This window comes from Nicotiana tomentosiformis, chromosome 3 (assembly GCF_000390325.3).
Source record: "Nicotiana tomentosiformis chromosome 3, ASM39032v3, whole genome shotgun sequence".
Taxonomy (NCBI): Eukaryota; Viridiplantae; Streptophyta; class Magnoliopsida; order Solanales; family Solanaceae; genus Nicotiana; species Nicotiana tomentosiformis.
Genome location: NC_090814.1, coordinates 130510954 through 130533441, shown reverse-complemented (window position 1 = coordinate 130533441; position 22488 = coordinate 130510954). Strand labels below are relative to the sequence as shown.

At 38.4% G+C, this 22488-nt stretch overlaps 1 long non-coding RNA gene across 1 annotated transcript; it reads right to left on the bottom strand.

Annotated features, from left to right (window-relative positions):
* Positions 1-7144: 7144 nt before the first annotated feature.
* Positions 7145-8746, bottom strand: LOC104088347 (uncharacterized). The gene is made up of 2 exons (XR_011414995.1): positions 7612-8746; positions 7145-7539 (listed from the first exon to the last, which is right to left on the bottom strand). It is a non-coding gene; the product is annotated as an uncharacterized lncRNA (long non-coding RNA).
* Positions 8747-22488: the final 13742 nt, after the last annotated feature.

Here is a 22488-nt window from a genome sequence, read left to right as displayed (position 1 = left end):
GAGGCAAAATAAGAGGATACATAAGAATATGTAGAGCCTGGGTCAAATAATACCGACGCATCTCTATGACAAACTGGAACAATACCTGTAATGACAGAATCAGAAGCAACTGCCTCTGTACGAGCAGGAAGTGCATAATATCTGGCATGGCCTCCCCCTCTAGGGCGACCTCTACCTCCCTGACCTCCACCTCGAGCTGGTTGAGCAGGTGGGGTGGCAGCTTGTGCTGTAATCATAGCCTGAGAACCCGGTAGAGCATGCTGTGGTTGAAAAGTCTGTGGAGGTGCACCCCTCCTAATCCTGGGGCAATCCCTCACTATGTGGCGAGTGTCACCACACTTAAAACAAGCTCTGGGAGAGCGTGGCTGCCATGACTGGCTCGGGCCAGGTCTGCTGGACTAGCCGCTAGGAACACCCCGTGCAGGAGGAACACTAGATATTGGCGGTGCATAATAAGGCTCCTGGGGTCTAGAAGGAGCTGGAACACCGCTGGAGGCTAGAAGAGATGAATGAACGGGGCGGCTCACATAACCCCTACCATGGCGAGCTGCTGGGGCACGAGCTCCAGAATAATAACTAGCCTCTCGAGACCTCTTGGCCTCCCTCTCCTCTCTATCCCAAGCAAACATGCCCTCGAACCTCCTCGCAATCCCCAAAACCTGCTGATAAGAAATATCCATCTCCAATTCCCTGTCCATACTACTCTGGATGTTGGGATGGAGATCCTCAATAAACTGTCGAACCCTCTCTCAAACTGTGGTAACTAAGGTCGGTGCATGTCGGGCCAAATCACTGAAGCGAACTGGATACTCTGACACAGTCATAGCACCCTAGCGCAGCTGCTCAAACTCCGCGTGCCATGAGTCCCTGAGGCTCTGAGGGACATACTCTCTCAAAAACATGTCCGAGAATTGAGTGCATGTAAGTGAAGCTGCCTCAGCCGGACTACTCAACTCATAAGCATGCCACCACTGATTGGCTGCTCCTCTAAGCTGGAAGGTAGTAAAAGAAACCCCGCTCGTCTCCGCTACGCCCATAGTACGGAGAATATGATGACACTCTTCCAGAAAACCCTGAGCATCATCTGTAGCCAATCCGCTGAAGGTAGGTGGGTGGTACTTCTTGTACCTCTCAAGTCTGAGCCGCTCTGCCTCAAAAGCTGTTGCCCTAACCTCGGGCTGAGCTGGAGCTATCGACTGCATTGGTACAATCTCTGGAACCTGGTCGACCTGAACCCGCTGCTCTGGAGCACCGGCGATGGGAGTCTGTGCTCCTCCCCCGGCCTGAGATGTGGCAAGAGCAAGTGGAATCAATCCAGCCTGAGCTAAGGTGTTAAACATGCTCAGAAACTGGGCTAGAGTCTCCTGGAGGGCTGGTGCAGTAACAGGTATCTCAGGTGTCTGCCCTCCAGCTTGAGCTACTGGGGGCTCCTCTGTAGCAGCTCGTACGGGTGCTCTAGCTGCACCACATGGACATCCTCAGCCTCTACCCTGGCCTCGGCCTCTCGCGGCTCTAGCAGGGGGCGTGGGTGCCTATTCATCAGATCCGCTTGTACGTGTCCTCACCATCTGTGAGAGAATAGAATACAAAAATTTAGATTCTCTGAAGTCAACAAATTTTCGCACGAAAAGGAATCAAAGTAGTGAAATTATTTTTTCCTAACAGTTCCATAGCTTCCTGAAGATAAGTACAGATGTCTCTGTACCGATCCGCGAGAATATAATAAACCAGTTTGTGACTCACGACACCAACGAACCTAGAGCTCTGATACCAACTTGTCACGACCCAATTTCCTCTTCGTGTGACATCGTGTCGACACCTAGTCTCTACAATTAGGTAAGCCTAACATTTTTGCAGAATAATGAAATAAAAATAAAAATTTAACCAACTATGCAAAAATACACAACAAATCCCAAATCCCGGAACATCGTGAATCACAAACTACAGAAGTAAAGATCCAGTGTCTCTATACATCAGAGTCTAACAAGAAACAAATACAGAAGATAATGGTCATGGGAAAGATTAGAAGGGTACTCCAAGGTCTGCGGACGCGGCAGATATACCTTGAAGTCTCAAAAACTGTCCCGGCTCACTCATAGTGCGGCTGATAAGGAGCATCTGGATTTGCACACGAGTAGCAGAGAGTACACCACAATCGGTACCCAGTAAGTGTCAAGCCTAAACTCGGTCGAGTAGTGACGAGGTCGGGTCAGGGTCCTACTGGTAAATATATAATAAAACAATATAGAGTATAATACCGCAATAAAATAAAGGTTGAAATTTAACAACAATGAAATCATAGAAGGTAACAGCTCAGTACACAGAAACACAACAGGGGATCTCCGAGATACCGTCTCGTAGTCCCAAACGTAAATGAGCACGGGGATCTCCCGAAATACCGTTCCGTAGTCCCAAAGTAAATATGCAAGACATGGGGATCTCCCGGAATACCGTTCTATAGTCTCAAAGTAAAAATGCAGTACATGGGGATCTCCCGGAATACCGTTCTGTAGTCCTAAAGTAAATATGCAAGACAGGGGGATCTCCCGGAATACCGTTTTATAGTCCCAAAGTAAATATGCAGTACAGGGGATCTCCCGAAATACCGTTCCGTAGTCCCAAAGTAAATATGCAGTGCGAATGATAGAAATACAACTACATCACTAAATTCTTACAATTAAGACTAAGTACCAGTCAGTGGATTTTCCCCACACAAAGTTAGGCAAGCCACTTATCTCGAGTCAAGCTCAATCAATCCGTAAGAATTCCCTTTCCATGAATATCCGGCTCTGAATGGCCCAAATCTAGCCAAAAGCAATTACATATCATAATTACAACAATAATAGACTAATCTAATTAACGAAATCAACATTTTAACGAAAATTCCGAAATTAACTCCAAATTCGCCCGTGGGACCCACGTCTCGGAATCGGGTAAAAGTCATAAAATACATAAGCCCGTTCACTCACGAGTCTAACCATATCAAAATTACTAAAATACGACATCAAATGGTCCTCCAAATCCACAAATCAAACTTCCAAATCTCTAGCCTCCAACTTCCAATTTTTCACCTTAAATACATACTAACTAGGTGGGAAAATACATGGCAAAGAAAGATTATTGATCAAAAATAAGCACTAGGGACTTACCTCAAGAAATGCCTCGAAAATGCTCTCAAAAAGTGCCATAAACCGAGTTTGCAAAGTCAAAAATGACAAAAATCACGAAGCCTTTCGGTTTTAACCACTGCCCAGGTATTTCCGAACCTGCGGAACCTGGGCTCGCACTTGCGGGTGCGCTTGTGCAGAAATTGTGCGCATCTGCGCAATTCACTTGACCCCTCTACCTTCGCACCTGTGATGAAAGGGCCGCATTTGCGCGTGCGCGCCTGCGGAATTCCCTTCCGCTTCTGCGGACCTTTCGCACCTGCGAAGACCCCTAATGCATCTACGGGCATCGCAGTTGCAGAAAACACCTCGCACCTGCGACCCCTGGCACTCCTCCATTTTCTCGCTTCTGCGCCAATTGTCTCGTACCTGCGGGCAGCCTTGCGCAAGTGCGATTACAGCAGAACCAGCAAAAGCACCAGATTTTCCTAAGTCCAATTTCATTCCGTTAAGCATATGAAACACACCCGAGGCCCCCCGGGACCTCAACCAAACCTACCAATCAATCCTATAATACCATACGAACTTAGTCGAGCTCTCAAATCACATCAAACAATGTTAAAATCATGAATCAGCCTCCAATTCAAATTTAAAGAACTTGAAACTTCAAAATTCTACAACCGATGTTGAAACCTATCAAATCACATCCGATTGATCTCAAATTTTGTGCACAAGTCATAATCAATATTACGGACCTACTCCAACTTCCAGAATCGAAAAACGACCCCGATATCAAAAATTTCACTACCTGCCCAAAACTCCAAAAATTCGACTTTCGCCATTTCAAGCCTAAATGAGCTACGGACCTCCAAAACACAATCCGGATACGCCCCTAAACCCAAAATTACCTAACGGAGCTAACGAAACTGATGGAATTCCATTCCGGAGTCATCTTCATACAGTTTCGACTACGGTCCAAATTCTAAGGCTTAAGCTCTCATTTAGGGACTAAGTGTCCCAAAACACTCTTAAACTCAAAACCAATCATCCCGGCAAGTCACAATAGCAGAAATAGATATGGGGAAAGTAGTTAATAGGGGTTCAGAGCTCTAACTCTCAAAACGATCGGGCGGATCGTTACACTATATGTCCTAAGAATGCCACCGAACTAAGCCAGAACTCGCACTTAGAGAATTTAGCATAAAGTCTCTCCTCTCTCAGCCTCTGTAATACAATACCTAAGTGTCGTGCATGCTCCTCTTATTTACGTGAGTACACCAGAATATCATCAATAAATACCACGACAAATAAATCAAGATATGGCTGGAATACACTATTCATCAAAGTCATAAATGTTGCTGGGGCATTGGTTAGCCCAAAAGACATCACAAGAAATTCATAGTGGCCATAACGAGTTCTGAATACCGTCAATTTCTATAATCTTTGTACTAATTGATCTACCTCGGCACCACCAAACCTTATTTTTCTTAGCAAAATTTCTCCGGGATTGTTTCACATAAGTCAACATCCGGTCAACCTTTACAACTTAAATTCTAAACCTTGGAACCGGACCCAAATCAATTATTCCGGCAAGCCAAATAACAACTGTAATTCACAATTTGAGCAGTAAATGGGAAAACGGGATTATAATACTCAAAACGATCGGCCGAGTCATTACAATCAAGATATTGATTCACAAAAGTCTCAGGATCCATGAAAAAGTCAGCAAGATACAGGTCATCCCTGGTCTCAATTTCAATGTGATATTCACTAGTGCCACGAGCAAGAGAAGTTGCAGTAACATACCTCTCTGACATATCTCTATGAGCACTTTTATCAAATAGTTGGACTTTGCTGCTTGTAGGACCTGTAGCTTCTAAATCAGGCATGCCGATTGGAGCATTTGATTATGCGTCGACAAATATATTAGGGCAGCAGCTATGTAGCATTGCATGAAACACTTTATGTGACTGAATATCGTCCAAATCAGCTACAAAGTGAGAGAATAAGCGTTTGTATCTGTGCTTTGGCACACTGTTGTAACAGAAGAATATTCCTCTGCTGCTCTGGCAAAAATTTCAGGAGACATTTCATCGAACACATGCTTGGCCTCTGAGTTACCAACTTTGAGTGCAGATGCTAACTCATAGAAGTTGGAATTATGGCGCAAATCAGCTAAAGGAGATACCTGAGCCTCAGACGAATTCAAAGTAGAGTGACTAATGTGGTTTTGATATGCCAAGGATGAATCGGCCAGCCTCTTCTTCGAATCTATGGCAGGTTGTTTCCGAAATCGCAAAAATATTTTCTCCTTAAAATGGTTCCAATCATAGAATTATTTGTTGCGAAAGAGCCAATCGAACCAAGCGAGGGCATCAGCTTCAAGGTAAAAATATGGAAGTGGTAACCATTTTTCCTCGAAAAAACTAAGGAATTTAAAGTAACGCTCTGCCCGATAAACCCAACCCTCTAGGTTTCCATTGCTGAATTTATCCAATATCACTGCTACCATTGGAGTCCGAATCGATGAAAGCACCAATGTAACAAACAAGAGTAGGCGACTCTCTTTCAATAGAACTGATCGATTATATTGAACATTAAACGGGAATTACAAAGCAAACACTAAATAGAGTAGGAAAGATTGCAACAGAACTAAAAAGAAAGGGGATGAGAAAGACTGATACAAAGTTGGGGATGAGAAGATACCAGAAATACCTTTGCACATAATTCGTGATAGTCTCTGAATATGATACCATGTGTTATTTAACGACAATACCAAGTGCCCTCAGCTTGAATCCCAAATTAACCTTTGTGAAGGCCTGACCCAATTGCTTCTTCTCAGCCCAAGATCTATTAGTGTGACATACTTGGTGTTATTCTTATTGGGTTGGGATTGATTCATAACAATATATTACCGATTTGATTTGTATAATTATGTAGCTAATTACTACTCCTTCCGCTATATTTTTTTGGTACATCTCTAGAAAAATTAGAATTGTAAAAGAACATAACGTTCGTCGAGCAACTCAAATGATATTTACTTTACAACTTTATCCTTTTGTTAAGATTGGCAATCCAAGTCCAATCATATATATATATATATATATATATATATATATATATATATATATATATAAAAAATCTATTAAATATGTAATTATTAATTTAATTATCATTATTATATAAGTATTAATTTGAAGTCGTAAAAATTTATAAATGTCAAATCGTGAATTTGCTTCTTATTTGGGAACAAAAGACAAAGAGGGGTTGCTCTAGTAGTAAGCAACATCCACTTACAACCAAGAGATTGTGAGTTCGAGTCACCCCAAGAGCAAGGTGGGGAGTTCTTGGAGAGAGGGAGTCGAGGGTCTTGTTGTTGTTGTCGTTGGGAACAAAAGACAAACTATATGATGATTTGGGTGTTGAGCAGATAATTATGTCAGACTGTTAATGTCAGCACTAACAGTCATGATATAACAAATACTCTATACTCGCCTTTCCTTTGTGGTTTGTTTCAACACAACTACAATTAAGGAAAGATTTAAATTTAATAGATAAAAGAGAAGTAAAATTTAAATTTTTGAATTGTATTAAATTACATTGAGATTCTCTTCGGGAAAGTGGACATAAACTAGAAAGTATAATACTTTATTTTCTGACTTCCTTCGGAAATCTTACTCTTAGAATCATGCTATCTACTATTTATTTCGATTTCAACGTTAAGTCTTATATTTTTATTTAATTTATTTATTATTTTAGAATCAAATTAGTTCGCTTGTTTATAAATCAGGTAACAAATTCAACTGTATCGTTTTACGGGTAAACAATTACCAGTATAACTGTATTTCTTATCACAAATATTTTGTACTTTTAATTTCACGTCGAAATCTGTCCAAACACACACTTATTATCTCTTGCAAATCAAAGGAGTTGAAAAGCGCCAAAATATAAAACAAGTAGAAGCTTAAAATAAAGTGAAACTAGACGGAAAAAGAAAGCTGAGACGGGTGAAAACTTAAAATAAGAAGGGGAGAGAATTGAAGAAAAAGAAAATATAAAAGAGTTCCTAATTCATGTACAGAAAACCGTGACACACTTTTCACACAATTATTTACAAGTTACAGCGAAGCGAAAGGCCTAAAATTTTGTTCCTCTGTTTCACACTGCAAGAGAAGAACCTAAACGAAAATACAAATTGATCAATAGGAGAATTCCATGCGTTGCACCCGATCCTTAAGAATCCCAGTGTACAAAGCCAATCTATTACCTGGCATACCCACAATCTCATTCCCGCAAGATTTAATACGACTTTCTGTATATTTCCTCATGTGTTCTCTTCTGTACTCCTCGCCATTTCCACTTGAATATTTAACATCAGCTGCAAAATGAACTCTCTTCTTTTTCTTCTTTGCTCTGTCCTTGTTCTTTCCAGCTGAAATTAACGAGAGAACCATAATTAGATAAATTAAACGAGAATTACCAGGTTAATTCTAAGGAAACCAACCTGAAGATAAACAAGATTTGAGAATCTGATTTTCAGGTGGAGAGTGATCGGAAAGATGGGTCGAGGAGTACTTGACCCGGAAAAGATCGAGTAGAATGACGGTGCCGGCAGAGACAGCCATAGCTGTTGCTAAAACCAAGCCTTGTGAACCCAACATACTTGACATGATCGATGGTGTTGGTTGGGGGATTAAATTGAAATTTTAAATGAAAGAGGAATATTGATGGATGGTCTAAAATGTAGCAAGAAAGTTGACTTAACTCAATATTTTATAGTACAACTTTTAAGAGTAAGAAGAAATTAGTGGGTGGTTAGGAAGTAGTTAAAGTACGAACTCCTATATGTGTAAAGCTCACAACTTATGAACAAACAAGGAAATTGGAGTTGGTGTGGATTTTTCATGTAATTTGAGGTATAAAGTAATAATAGTCGATTTTTTAAAAACCTTTCTAAAAGAGGAATTAGAGAGAAAAAGGAAAGATAAAATAGTGGATTAGTTTTTCTCCAAGTGTTGGATTTAGAATTAAGCTATTGCTTTCAGTAATGCACCGCACGGCAGGGGAAAGAGAGACGAAAGGCAGAGAATGAAAGATAGTCAAAGTTGTTGTAATGGAAATTGCTTTATTGTTTTGGTGGTCTACACAGTCCCCACAAAGTATTGAATGAATTAAAAGAATCTAAGCTGAAGAGGAAAATTAAAGAAGTGATGAGAGTTGGAGACGTGGAAGTTCACTCTACTATTTTGCTCTTCAAGTTTTGAACTAATTTATAGTACGTACCAGCTTCTTCAAGTCAAGTACGAAAGAATCATGTACTTGTCATTAGGGGTGGGCAGGGTTTTACCTAAGCGGTGTTATAATTAATCGGGTATACGGTGACTCATAGACAAGAGAGATGGAAAGCCAAGTAGAGTAGCAGTAACACATTCAAAAATAGCAAATTGTAAAGGAGTTTAGCGAATAGTTATATAGAAATTCCTATCAGTACTTAGACGGCCATTGTGTCTGGTCTACTGGCTTGTTCCTTGTGTTTTATAGCAGGGATCGGCAGTTCGAACCCATGCAAACCGAAGCATCTCTTTTTCAATCAGTAGCAAAAGATGCTCCAAAAGATGAACTCATGCAAGCATACGATGTCGAACACCCGACCGTCAATTTGAAAGCTAGATGCTGGACCACTGGACTGAGACCTTGATGTAATAAATGGTGTCACTTTGTTATTTTATCATTATTTATTTTTATATATCCTCTACCATAAACAAATTTAGTTAAATTTTTCGACGAAGTGGTCCTAGACTGAGACCTCGATTTGATAAGTGGTGTCACTTTAGTTATTTTATCCTTATTTGTTTTTATATATCCTCTGCCATAAACAAATTTAGTTAAATTTTTTGACGAAGCAGTGTTACGTGACACCGCTTAGGCCTACGTGCATCCGCCCCTTGGGTGGGCATTCGGTATTTCGATTCGATATTTAAGAACTACGGTTCTGTATTCGGTTTATCAATTATATATATCAAATACCGTACCAAAGTGGTTCGATACGGTTCGGTATTTCTTGTTTGGTTCTGTACGGTATCGGTATGATTTCGGTATATCAATTTGCATGACAAATTTTCATATGAATATAAAAATTAGGAAAGGCAGCAGCGACCAGACATTAAAAAGTAAACCACATATACTCATGGCGTAAAGCTTTCGGTTTTAGTTTGTGATCCCACATTGAATCTTGAAAAGTTTTCAAAATCATGCATGTTCCAATAGTTTTTTTCTTTCTCCAACAAGTGGGTAAGCAAGAAGAGGGGTTGCTCTGATGGTAAGCAACCTCCACTTCCAACCAAGAGGTTGTGAGTTCGAGTCACCTCAAGAGCAAGGTGAGGAGTTCTTGGAGGGAAGGATGCTGATGGTCTATTGGAAATAGCCTCTTTACCTCATGGTAGGGGTAAGGTCTGCGTACACACTATCCTCCTCATACCCAACTAGTGAGATTATACTGGGTTGTTGTTGTTGTTGTTTCTCCAACATGATTCGATAGTCAACTTAGGAACCCCGATAGAGCAGTGTTGTGCAACTAACGAGCAACATCAAAATATTTATAATTTTAAAGCCCATAATATTTCTAACATTTTGAATAGACCATAACAGATCTAAGTTTTAACCGACTTTAGATCAGAACAATCAAAGGATAAGCAATTAGCAATGAAATTTGCAAATAGGAAAAGGAAATAATAGAAAGTATGAATCTTGTAAGAGAAAAATGATGAGTTGCATGAGGGCTTCCCGCTAAACACCTAAACCTAGCGGAAAGATACAGCTAATGGTTGTATACTGTTGCTGCTGCCTGCGAATTGTGAGTAACGTTTAATAAAAAAGTTCGGTACCAAAATATCAATATCTTAATATCGAAGGCCGTATCGAACTTTTAAAAAATTCATACCGAATTAATACCGAAGTACCGAAGAACCGAAACCGAAGTATCGAATTAACTCGGTTCGGTCCGATTTTTCGATTTTTCGAATTTTATGCCCACCCTACTTGTCATGAGAATAACTAACAACTTGTGTCACGAGAAAGGATTTCCTTAGATTTCACAAGAAAATTCTAGATTTTTTTAGCCAAAGTATTACAAAAATAATAAAACTCATTAATTTTAAGTGAAAAGATACTGTTTTATTTAATGCAAAAAACATCAGCACCTATTCTGCTAAAGGTATTTTATGATAGGAGCTGCGGTGTCATTTTTTTTTTTTTTTTTTTTTTGCTAATAGCTGCGGTGTCGAATATAAAGTTCTTTCGTCCCACCAGAATTTAGAAGATATTCAAAGAAAAATAAAAGAAACAATAAAATGGAAACGTTTGGTTCATTTGAAGGTGAGAATCGGACGAAATAGATTCTTAGATTGTTGTGCACCTTTCGTTGCATGTGATTTGATATTTTGGAAAAAAAGAATTTGAAATTTTTGATTCTCGTTTTTTGTGGATAATATTTGATGTAGTCAAATTAAATCTTCATAGTCATCCCTCTAAGCCACTAAATGTTGTTTGTTTCTATTGTACCTCTGGAATTTGAAAGTAACGGTGAACTCTACTAGAAAAGCATATTTTTAGTCGTTTTTAGAAATAATAGTCGATAAATTATATATTTTTTTGTATATATGTATTATATATAATAAAAAAAAGTATACAGATTTTAACACTTTTCGGCTAGCGATTTCAATTAATTTTTAACAGACCGGCCAATTTTGTATTTTGCTCAAACTTTATTAACACAGTGATAGGCCCTGTCCGTGATAAAAAAGGAGAACACGAAAATGATAATACTAGTTCACTGATATTAATCTTCTCATTTTTACAATTAGTACGTGGTACGTTAATAATTGAAGCAAAATGCCACGATTGATTGATTGGATTAGGGAAAAACTAGAAGTTGGTGATGATAGAAATTAACGTCCAATAGACACGTCTCAGTCTAAATGCTTCCTAGCAATAATGACAAGTGAGGCTCATTCAATAATAAGCCAAGTGGGCAAATAATAAACCATCTTTTGAAATTTGGCCACTTGGTTGATTATTTCTTCGCCTTTTGATATTGCATGCAATCTCACATCTACATGTCACGTCCTGCCTTAAACTTTTAGACACCTGTGGAGAGAAACTCCTAAAAGTCGCAAGATTCAGTACACCTTTTGCTTCATTACGAGGGTGTAACTTAGGTAGTAAGTGAATATTTAAAAATCGACTAAATCGATCGAATTATATCGTGTCAAATCGATTTTAAATTTTTTTTAATAAAATTATAGGTTCTTATATAAATTTATAACCGTACAGATAATTAGGGTAAGTTTTTTATTTTATGAAATAAACCGAAAAAATACCGAACCATACCGAATAAATTTATATGTAAAAAATATATTTATATATTAAGTTTAAAAATAATAAATCATTAAATTTTTTCCTGGGCCTTGGAATTATTAAAATGGTTACAAGCCAACAAGTAATTAAAACCAAAAATCCTAATTCCTAAACCTATTATACTACCGTTTACCCACAAAATCGGATAACAATTAAATTTGTAAGTGGTTTTAAGGATACATGGATTAACTTGACACAAAACGATAAATTAAATTGTAATTGGAATAAATAATGATAAAGTAAATGCAAACCACACGAATTGAACAATCTCAGCCTTGGAAGGTTAATCACCCTTAAATTGTACGTTGTTCGATCGGTATCAAGACACAGAATAATAAGAGATTAAAGAGAATAATACTGTATTACTTTAGAATGTGTGTTACAATGTGTTTTACAAGTAACCAGACCCCCTTTATATAGTAGGGGAGTCCTACATTAGTTATAACTCTATAAAAAGTAAAAAAAACTCTTGATTTGTTAATTGCCGGTTCCTTATTGATACGTGTCGAGATTTCCGCCGTAATATCTGACCGGTCACTAATATTTTGGTCTTCTGTTATGCTAACAATGTTTCTTCGAGGTCGTTTGAACCAAGACCGGTTCTGGAGTCACGACCTCGGTGTTATCGAAGGCAGGTGTTTGATCCCGGTTGCTAATGCGGTGGGGCTTAAGGTCGATCTTCAGTCCTTTATTTCCATGTCTCGAGCTCGGCCTATCATGTCGGATGCTAGGATATACTACAAACTCGATTTTACCCATATACAGATAGTCCCCTCATTTTTCGGAGAGTAGATGACGAGGAACCATATGAGCTCCCGATTCTCACTTCGACATACCGTGACAGAAACGACAAAATAGTTAAAATGTCTCGTCGGTTTAGTTTTAATGGCATTAAATGTTTGTCAATTGCTGGTCGGCCACTCCCAGATGTGAACCGTCGCTGGAAAACTATAAATACCAGTCCGTTTTTCCCTCGTGATGGATACTTTGGTGCGCTTCAACATCGGCCCCGAGGGACATCGACCCCACCGATGATCATATTAATGACGTGTTGAGGTTCTTCTTGTTCAGTCTATTTGTTAGAATCCCTATTCCTGAAATGATTCTTGGATCGATCGCTTAGGAATTCTCGAAGATGCCCGTTGTTGAATAGTCGGGCTACTTCCTCTCTCAACTGTCGGCAATCCTCCGTTCTGTGGCCGTGAGTGTCGTGATATTTACACATATGGTTAGGATCCCTTTGGGTTGGATCAGATTGTAGAGGTCGAGGTCATTTGGTGTCTTTGATACGTCCGATGGCAGATACAATAGTGGTGGCATCGACGTTGAAGTTGTACTCCGATAATATCAGTGCTTCTTTAGGCCCGACGGGCCTGTCGAAGCTATTTTTTCTCATGAGTCCCCGGTTTCTCTGACCTCGATCACTTCTCCTTTCATTTCTCATAGAGATGTACGGCTGATACCGATCCCTGTTTGATCTCGGTTCACGATCGATATCTCTTTTGACTCTGTCGATGGTTATGATGGGATACACGGACCCGGAAGGGGCCCCAAGCTGATCATCTTCGACCCTGATTTTCGATGGATATTCTACCAAGTTTTATTTTAACTGCTGTGAAGCTAACGAGCTCCGAACGTTGAGTCATTCGGTGAAAGCCTGAACGGCCCAATCATCAGCGACCGGTGGTAGGTCCATCCGTTCTATTTGAAACCGGGACACGAACTCTCTAAGCATCTCATTATCCCTCTGCTTTACTTTGAAAAGGTCCGATCTCATGGTCTCGGCCTTGATAGCCCCGACATGTGTTTTTACAAAAGAATCTTCAAGCATAGAAAATGAATGAATAAAATTAGGAGGTAAGTTGTGGTACCATATCATAGCTCCTTTTGACAGGGTCTCTCCTAACTTCTTCAACAAGACAGACTCGATCTCTTCATCCTCCAAGTCGTTCCCTTTGATGGCACATGTGTAGGAGGTAACATGCTCGTCTGGATCGGTCGTTCCATTGTACTTAGGAATCTCGGGCATGCGAAAGTTATTAGGGATTGGCTTTGGAACCGCACTCGGAGGAAAAAGTTTTTGCACAAATTTCTTAGAATCAAAGCCTTTCAATATCGGCGGTGCTCCTGTGATTTGGTCGACCCTGGAATTGTATGGTTCCACCTTTTTGTCATTAGCTTTGATTTTCTTCTCCCCTTATTCTACCCGTTTGGTCAATTCCTCGAGCATCTTTATGATCCCGGGGTTAGTCCCTGATTCGTTTTCATTCGATCTCTCTACGACCGGTTCATCCCTGTGGGTGACTTCCCGGGTCTGCTTGGGGCACGATTTTGGTTCTGTAACTAAGCTATCACCGCCTATTAAGCCTGCAACATTTCGAAGATTACCCGTAGATCGATCCCGTCTCCTCCAATGTTTTATGTATTTTGAGTTGCCGATCGGGTTCCACCACAAACGCTATTCTCGGGGTGGGTAGGTAGATTTGTGTCGATATCCACATATGAATTATCATCAATTGAGTCTGCGACCGAAATTCCGATGGGATCAATAGGTGGTACCTCGTCACCGGGCGCTATGTTGTTATTTTCACATTGATGACCGGACTCATTGTCAACATATAGGGGTGCTGATTGAGAGTTCGACATTTTGAGTTTTAACCTGAAATTAGAGACACTTTACATACCAAGTGTAAAGTAGTGTGTATTATGACGATTTGTATCAAATAACTACTATTATCCATACCCCCTCGGTGGGTGCCAAACTGTTCACCCTCAAAATCGGATAACAATTAAATTTATAAGTGGTTTTAAGGATACGTGGATTAACTTGACACAAAACGATAAATTAAATTACAATTGGAATAAATAATGATAAAGTAAATGCAAACCACATGAATTGAACAGTCTCAGCCTTGGAAGATTAATCACCCTTGAGCTGGTCGTACTTCGATCGATATCAAGACACAGAAGAATATGAGATTAAAGAGAATAATAATATATTACTTTGGAATGCATGTTACAATGTGTTTTATAAGTAACCAGACCTCATTTATATAGTAGGGGCATCCTACATTAGTTACAACTCTATAAAAGGTAAAAATATCTCTTGATTAGCTGATTGTCGGTTCCTTATTTATATGTGCCGAGATTTTCGTCATAATATCCGACCGGTCACGTATATTTCTGTCTTCTGTTTGCTAACAATATTTTTTCGAGGTCGTTTGAACCAGGACCGATTACGGAGTCACGACCTCGGTGTTATCGAAGGCAGGTGTTTGGTGTTGGTTGCTAACCCGATAGGGCTTGGGGCCGATATTCAGTCCTTTATTGCTATGTCTTAAGCTCGGCCTATCATGTCGGATGCTAGGATATACTACAAGCTCGATTTTACCCGTATACAGATAGTCCCCTCATTTTTCGGAGAGTAAATGACGAGAAACGATATGAGCTCCCGATTCTCACTTCGATATAACGTGACAGAAACGATAAAATAGTTGAAACGTCCTGTTGTTCTAGTCTTAATGGCATTAAATGCTTGTCAGTTGCCGGTCGTCCACTCCTAGATGTGAACCGTCGCTGAAAAACTATAAATACCCCTCCAAGCCTTTGTTCATTCAAACTTTATATCCAAGCCTTTTTTCCTCGTGTCTAAGAAATTTCAATACTTCCAAGCACTCATATTCTGGTTACTTTGAGATCTTTTATAAAAACTCTCATTCGTTTACATCTCAAACCATCAAGTGTACTCTTTTAACTTCTACTTTTCCCTCATTTTTTCTCCATCTTTCAAAGAAATGACGAAGACTTCAAAATCCGTTCCCCAAAAAGAAACTCCCTCTACCTAGTGATGATGAGTAGCAAACTACAATATATTGAATATGTTTCCTTTCATATGATTTAGATTTATCTTTTGAATATTTAATCTTCTATAGACTTTATTCTTGAGTCCCAGCTTAGTGAATATCTTTCTACTCGTGTGATTTATCTTTTGTTTGTCTTTGCTTAGTTTCTTTTACGCTGCTGTAGAGTAGTTGATGGATCTATACTCTAACCATTCTTTCATGTTTCTTAATTCATCACCATTTAAATAGTAAAATTGTATAAAGAGTTTTGCTAAGTCCTATAGAAGTATGTATATCATTGCATTTTACTTTTACTAGTGACTTTTAGATGATATTTAAAAAAATACCGAAAATTAACCGAACCGTACCGATATCAAAGAGAAACCAACATAATTAGGATGGTTTCGAAAAGTCTAATTTTGATTATACATAATAGAATAACCAAAAAATTGGTATGGTACAAATTTTATAAAATAACCGACCGAACCGAACCGAACCATTGACACCCCTAGCGGAAAGGGCATTTGCATCTATACCCAGTTTTTGGGGTCACCATTAAACTTATACCCGCTTTGTGCAAAAAATTATAAGTGTACCCACTTTTCGGGTAGCTTCAGACATACGGGCCTGAAGTAGCAAAAATTTATGTCTGAAATTTGAACTTCAAAATTTTTTGCATGAAGTGTAGCTTTATCAAAGCAAAACTTGAGATATTTTTGCCTGAAGTTTTTTCCTGACTTACCAAGGCAATCACGCAAACTTCCATTCATTGTGCAAGGGCAAACTTCAGTTCAATTGTATATGTCTGAAGTTTGAACTTCAGAATGTTTTTCCTGAAGTGTAGCCTTATCAAAGTAAAACTTCAGATATTCTTTCCTGAAGTTTGGCCTGACTTGCGAAGGCAATCAGGCAAACTTCAGTTCATAGTGCAAGGGTAAACTTCAGTTCAATTGTATATGTCTGAAGTTTGAACTTGAGAATTCTTTTGCCTGAAGTGTGGCCTTATTAAAGCAAAACTTCAAATTATTTTCACCTGAAGTTTGTATGATTTGTTGTTTGGCTACCATGTCTATATGGAGCTAAACTTCACGTTCTAGGGTTGCGGTTCTTTCATGACTATTGTTATTCGGATATTGATTTTGACTTCTTGATTTATCATATTAGTTTATTTATTCAATCTTGCGCTTATTTATTTGATTGCTTGATCACCAATTGAATATTATCTACGAACCTAGAATTGAACGCGAAAGTGGGAATTCTATATTGCATACAGGATTGAGTAGGGCAAGTTCTTGAACTCGGGCATCAGGGAACAGATTCGTGGTTAGGATAGACATATACCTAATTGCCTTGCTTGGTTGATTTACAGGAATTATAAATGCGTTCTTGTTGATTCTAACTCCATAGACATATAGGCGTTAGGTTAGCTTGAATAGGCGAGTAAGAACTCGACAGATTCTTATGAGCAATATTAACCCTGTCAACCAATAAGCTAGATAAATTAGTCGGTCGATTCAATTGAAGAATACAATATGATTGTTAGATAGCCCATAACCCTAGATCGTTTTCATTACATTGATATCATAAAAAAATCTGCTCTTTCTCTGTTCAAAGTTTATTATTTATATTTTTTTATTTAATTATTTATAAAAAAATCTGCTCTTTCCCTTAATCGAGAATATTCGTCCCAATACCAACCCTTACTCCCATATTCAAATTCAGCTTTCCAAGAGTTCAGGTCATGACAAGCCAAAAATGACGGGCCATATAAGTCTTCCGTCAACCAAGAGTCTTCATCAATAACCTTACCTCCATATATTTCATCCCCAGATGTCATGGTGAAACTTCAGATATTCTTTCATGAAGTTTGGCCTGACTTGCGAAGGCAATCAGGCAAACTTCAGTTCATAGTGCAAGGGTAAACTTCAGTTCAATTGTATATGTCTGAAGTTTGAACTTGAGAATTCTTTTGCCTGAAGTTTGGCCTTATTAAAGCAAAACTTCAAATTATTTAATTAGTTTAGAATAAAATATTTTTAGGTTTAATTCTTGTTTAGATAATTAGGATTTTCTAATTTAGTTAATAGTTAATCATAAGTCCTCGTGGGTTCGACATCCGACTTTTAGTCACTTTATTACTTGACGACCGCGTATACTTGCGTGAGTGTGTTTGGTCGCAACAAGTTTTTGGCGCCGTTGCCAGGGACTTAAAAATTAACTATTTTTCTACAGTAGGCTTTTACTTTTATCTTTATAAGTTTTTTTTCTTCTCTTTTTGTAAATATTTTATTTTTATAACTATTTAATTTTTCTCTTAGTGTGTTTCTAGTTCTTTCACCATGACATCTGGGGATGAAATATATGGAGGTAAGGTTATTGATGAAGACTCTTAGTTGACGGAAGACTTATATGGCCCGTCATTTTGGGCTTGTCATGACCTGAACTCTTGGAAAGCTGAATTTGAATATGGGAGTAAGGGTTGGTATTGGGACGAATATTCTCGATTAAGGGAATATGCGGAACGACGTTGTCTTTTGACAACGTTGGTGAATGATCGGTCTAAGGAGAGAGATGATCTTGCACATAAAATTGATAATTTTGGCTTGGCTGTGCATAACTTGGATACAAATTTGAATGAAAAGGTTGATGCGTGTAATGGCCAACAATTTAATGATGAGTTGTGTGAAGCTGAAAAAAATCTTTTAGACCAAATTGAGGAGCTAAAACAAGAATACCAATCATTAGACCATATTTTTCTTGAGGATGCCAATGTTGAGACGAATGCTCTAGAGTCATATAAGGGAATAGATAACATTACTTTGGGAGACTTGAGTGTGTGTATATATGGGATGTAAATAGTAGTACAATTCATGAGTTAAGGCGCATTAGACCTCATTCCAATATTTTTTCCACATTGTGTTTAGATAGTAAGATAGTAATCGAGCCATCTGAGCCAATGAGGGGGTCAAAGGGTGAGGATGAGAGTGCCTATATTCTTGAATTTGTCATGCCAAAAAATAAAAAATACATTCCTCATCTAAAGGCCGAGAAGTGTAGAGTAAAAAATTTATTACTTGGCCTGGTTATCTTTGTAGCCCCACCACTGGAGCATAGTCGCAGACTGGATGCCATGTTAGGGGATCAATTCATAAGTTCGAGGTGGAGGCAAAAAGCGGTTCACGTCGTGCCACGACATTAAATCAGGTACTTGTTGGGAGGCAACCCAGCTTTACTGCTTTCTTTTATTTTTGTTTACTTTCTATTTTATTTTATTTTTATTATTTTGTAATATTTATTTTTGTTTTGTAGGATTATGAGCATAGGAAGCAAAGCCATTAGAAGAGTGCAAAAGCGAGCTAGATGGTGAGGACTAAGTGTGGGGTGCCCACACAAAGGACGATGCCTGGGGGCAGTCTGAGTACCTCGTGAGCCGCTATTGCTTTGGCCTTTGGCCTACCAGGGAGTCTCGCTTACCCTCTTATTATTTATAGTGTGCATTGAGGACATTGTAAAATTTTAAGTGTGGGGTGAGGAGATCGTTTAGATAAGTTTCTGTGCTATTTTAGCTTAGTTGTAGTACTTATTCTTAAGTGTAGTAGCTTTTGTGGAAAACAAAAACAAAAAAAAGTAGAAAAATTGGACTTTTCCCGACGATTGATCTCCTAGACAGTTTTCTTGAGGGATTAAAATCTAAACAAAAATCCAAAATATGTCTTTTAGCTTTCTTTAGGTAGTAATAATCCCTTGTGATTTTTCTTTATGCCTCGATTCTTTTCCATGGGATGTAGTTTGAACCGGATAGTTTTTTTTCTTTCTGAGTAGATTAGGAATTTAGGGAATAAAAGGAGCAAGAATGATGAACCTAGGCGCCCTTGATGATGCCTTGTTAAATTGGATAGCATGTTTTGTGGTGCCTATGTCTCGTTTACATGACTTATGTTCACCTTGTGTTTAATACTTAATATCTCGTGGCTCCGTGAATACTTGCATTATTTGAGAGTCGGAATGTTATCGTCCTTAGTGAGTCATGTGCCATGTGTGGTGAGGTTTTTGTGTAGTCCATGTATTGTACTTGTGTCTAGAACTTGCCCGGTATGTGAGTTGAAGCGAAATTGTAGGTGATGCTCGGTTTGAAAAATAATTTTAGGCTTTCTTTGATCTTTTTGAGCTTATTGCTTATCACAAATAAAATATATCCTTAGTTAACCCTTTTTGAGCCTGTAGACCTGTTATTTGGTACCCACATTACAAGCCTATACCCTTTTTATTCTTAATTGACATTGTTTTGATCCTTTTACCTCTTAAAGCACTTTAATTGTTAGATGAGCGCTAAAAGAAGTAAGAAGGGACTAAGTGTGAGGTGACTTTTGAGTGGAACCAATGAAAGGAAGAAAGGTGCACTTGTTTTGTAACATACTACACCACTAGCGGAATTTGAAAAAAAAAAAGAAGAAGGAAAAATAGAAATGAATAAATTGTTGTCTTGTTTTTGCTAGTGGGTATGAACTAAAGTAGTGCTTAAAGAAAAAGGGACTGTTTTGGGGGTGATATTGTTTGTGAAATTGAAATGGTATTGAAGAATCTGCGCTTAAGTTATTTGGTGATGTGTTAAAGTGCTTAGGAGGTTGAGTCACTATTCCTAAAATATATCCTACACTTCCCTTAGCCCACATTACAACCATGAAAAAGTCCTAATTGATTTTAGATCGAGTGAGCTTACATTAGTAGAGATTTACATTAAGGGTAAGCCTATGGTACCAATTTCATGTATGTGACTTCTTTGTGAGAGTGAGCGATTTTCTTTGATATATGTGAGTCATTAAAATATAATTGATCATGAGATTCGAATGTGTGGATTAAACTCGCTCTCTTGTTCTTGTTGTGAGGGCACATGGTTTCACGAGGGATAGGTAACGTTATTAGACTTCTCTATGATGTTGGGTGTTCAAGCCATGAGTGCATAGTGATATTAAGTCAGTTTTTGAGGTTAGGGTTGTTGTGAGCATGTTGTCTTTGTTTAAATATTTTTAAAGAATGACATAAGAAAAGAGAAGTGTATATGATGCATATTCTCGAGCCTAATTGTTGCAAATAACCATGGTTATAGGTGCAGTGTGCTTTGAATGATAAGAGCTTAATTTTGTTTCGTCTACTATAGGATGGTTTGTTCGAGGACGAATAAAGGTTTAAGTGTGGGGTAGTGATGTTTGGCATATTTCGATATGTGTTGATGTTACTTTACCCATGTTTTAACCACTTCTTGATGTTATTTGATCTTTAAAATGCCTAACATGGTTTAATTATTAATTTTATGACTAATTAAGTTATGTGTGACGATTTAAGGTGTTTGGAGTGCAAAATATGAAGAAAAGGTGGTCTAGCCAGAGGAAGAAGGGTTGGATGCGTCGCATCCAACCTAGAAAAAAACATCATCTTTTGTGCACCCTTAGCAGTGAAGTCGGCCCATAGCGTCCGCCTTAGCATCCGCACCTGGGCAAAGCTGAGAAGTGGAGGACGAGGTGGATGCAAAGCATCCACCCTAGCATGTGAAGCTGAGAAGTGGAGGATGAGGTGGATGCGAAGCATCCATCCTAGCATGCGAAGCTGAGAAGTGGAGGACGAGGTGGATGCAAAGCATCCAACCTAGCATGCGAAGCTGAGAAGTGGAGGACGAGGTGGATGCGACGCATCCACCCTAGCATCAATCCCTGAAGCTAATTTGGATTAGAAATAGGAGAACTTTGGCCCACGACTTTTGTACGCAATATATAGGCCAAAAACGACTCTTTTAGGTCATCTAACATATTGGGAAGGGGGAAAAAGCCATGACAAAGCTGTGGAGGCCGGAATTCATCAAGTTTCATCTTTCTCCCACCAAACTTAGTAATCTTTATGTTTCTTTGTATGATTTGTTGTTTGGCTACCATGTCTATATGGAGCTAAACTTCACGTTCTAGGGTTGTGGTTCTTTCATGACTATTGTTATTCGGATATTGATTTTGACTTCTTGATTTATCATATTAGTTTATTTATTCAATCTTGCGCTTATTTATTTGATTGCTTGATCACCAATTGAATATTATCTACGAACCTAGAATTGAACTCGAAAGTGGGAATTCTATATTGCATACAGGATTGAGTAGGGCAAGTTCTTGAACTCGGGCATCGGGGAACAGATTCGTGGTTAGGATAGACATATACCTAATTGCCTTGCTTGGTTGATTTACAGGAATTATAAATGTGTTCTTGTTGATTCTAACTCCATAGACATATAAGCGTTAGGTTAGCTTGAATAGGCGAGTAAGAACTTGACAGATTCTTATGAGCAATATTAACCCTGTCAACCAATAAGCTAGATAAATTAGTCGGTCGATTCAATTGAAGAATACAATAGGATTGTTAGATAGCCCATAACCCTAGATCGTTTTCATTACATTGATATCATAAAAATCTGCTCTTTCTCTGTTCAAAATTCATTATTTATATTTTTTATTTTTTATTTAATTAGTTTAGAATCAAATATTTTTAGGTTTAATTCTTGTTTAGATAATTAGGATAGTCTAATTTAGTTAATAGTTAATCATAAGTCCTCGTGGGTTCGACATCCGACTTTTAGTCTCTTTATTACTTGACGACTGCGTATACTTGCGTGAGTGTGTTTGGTCCCAACAGTAATCGAAAAAACTTCACTTCATAGTGCAAACTTCAGAAAAATTAGTCTGAAATCCTTCAATTTGTAGTGCAAACTTTAGGACAAAATCAGCTTGTTATATTTGAACTTCAAATAGTGCAAACTTCACATAATTTGTAGTGCAAATTTCCACATAAGTGATGTTGAGAACAAATTGGAAGAAGAAGTTATTCTGTTACAAGTAAAACTGTAAAATAATTTTAAGTTCAGGATTCTACTTGCCGCTAATGTTTTTCTTTCTTGAATTACATTTATATTTAATGTTTTCTTTTCAACACTCTAACAGACGAACTCCTTTATGAAATCCTCATTAGACTACCACGCAGCAAAGAAGCAATTCGTTGCAAATTGTTTTGCTAGCGTTGGTGCTCTCTAATTTCCTCTAATTACTTTATCATTACCTCTGTCATTCACCATCGAAATAACGATAGAT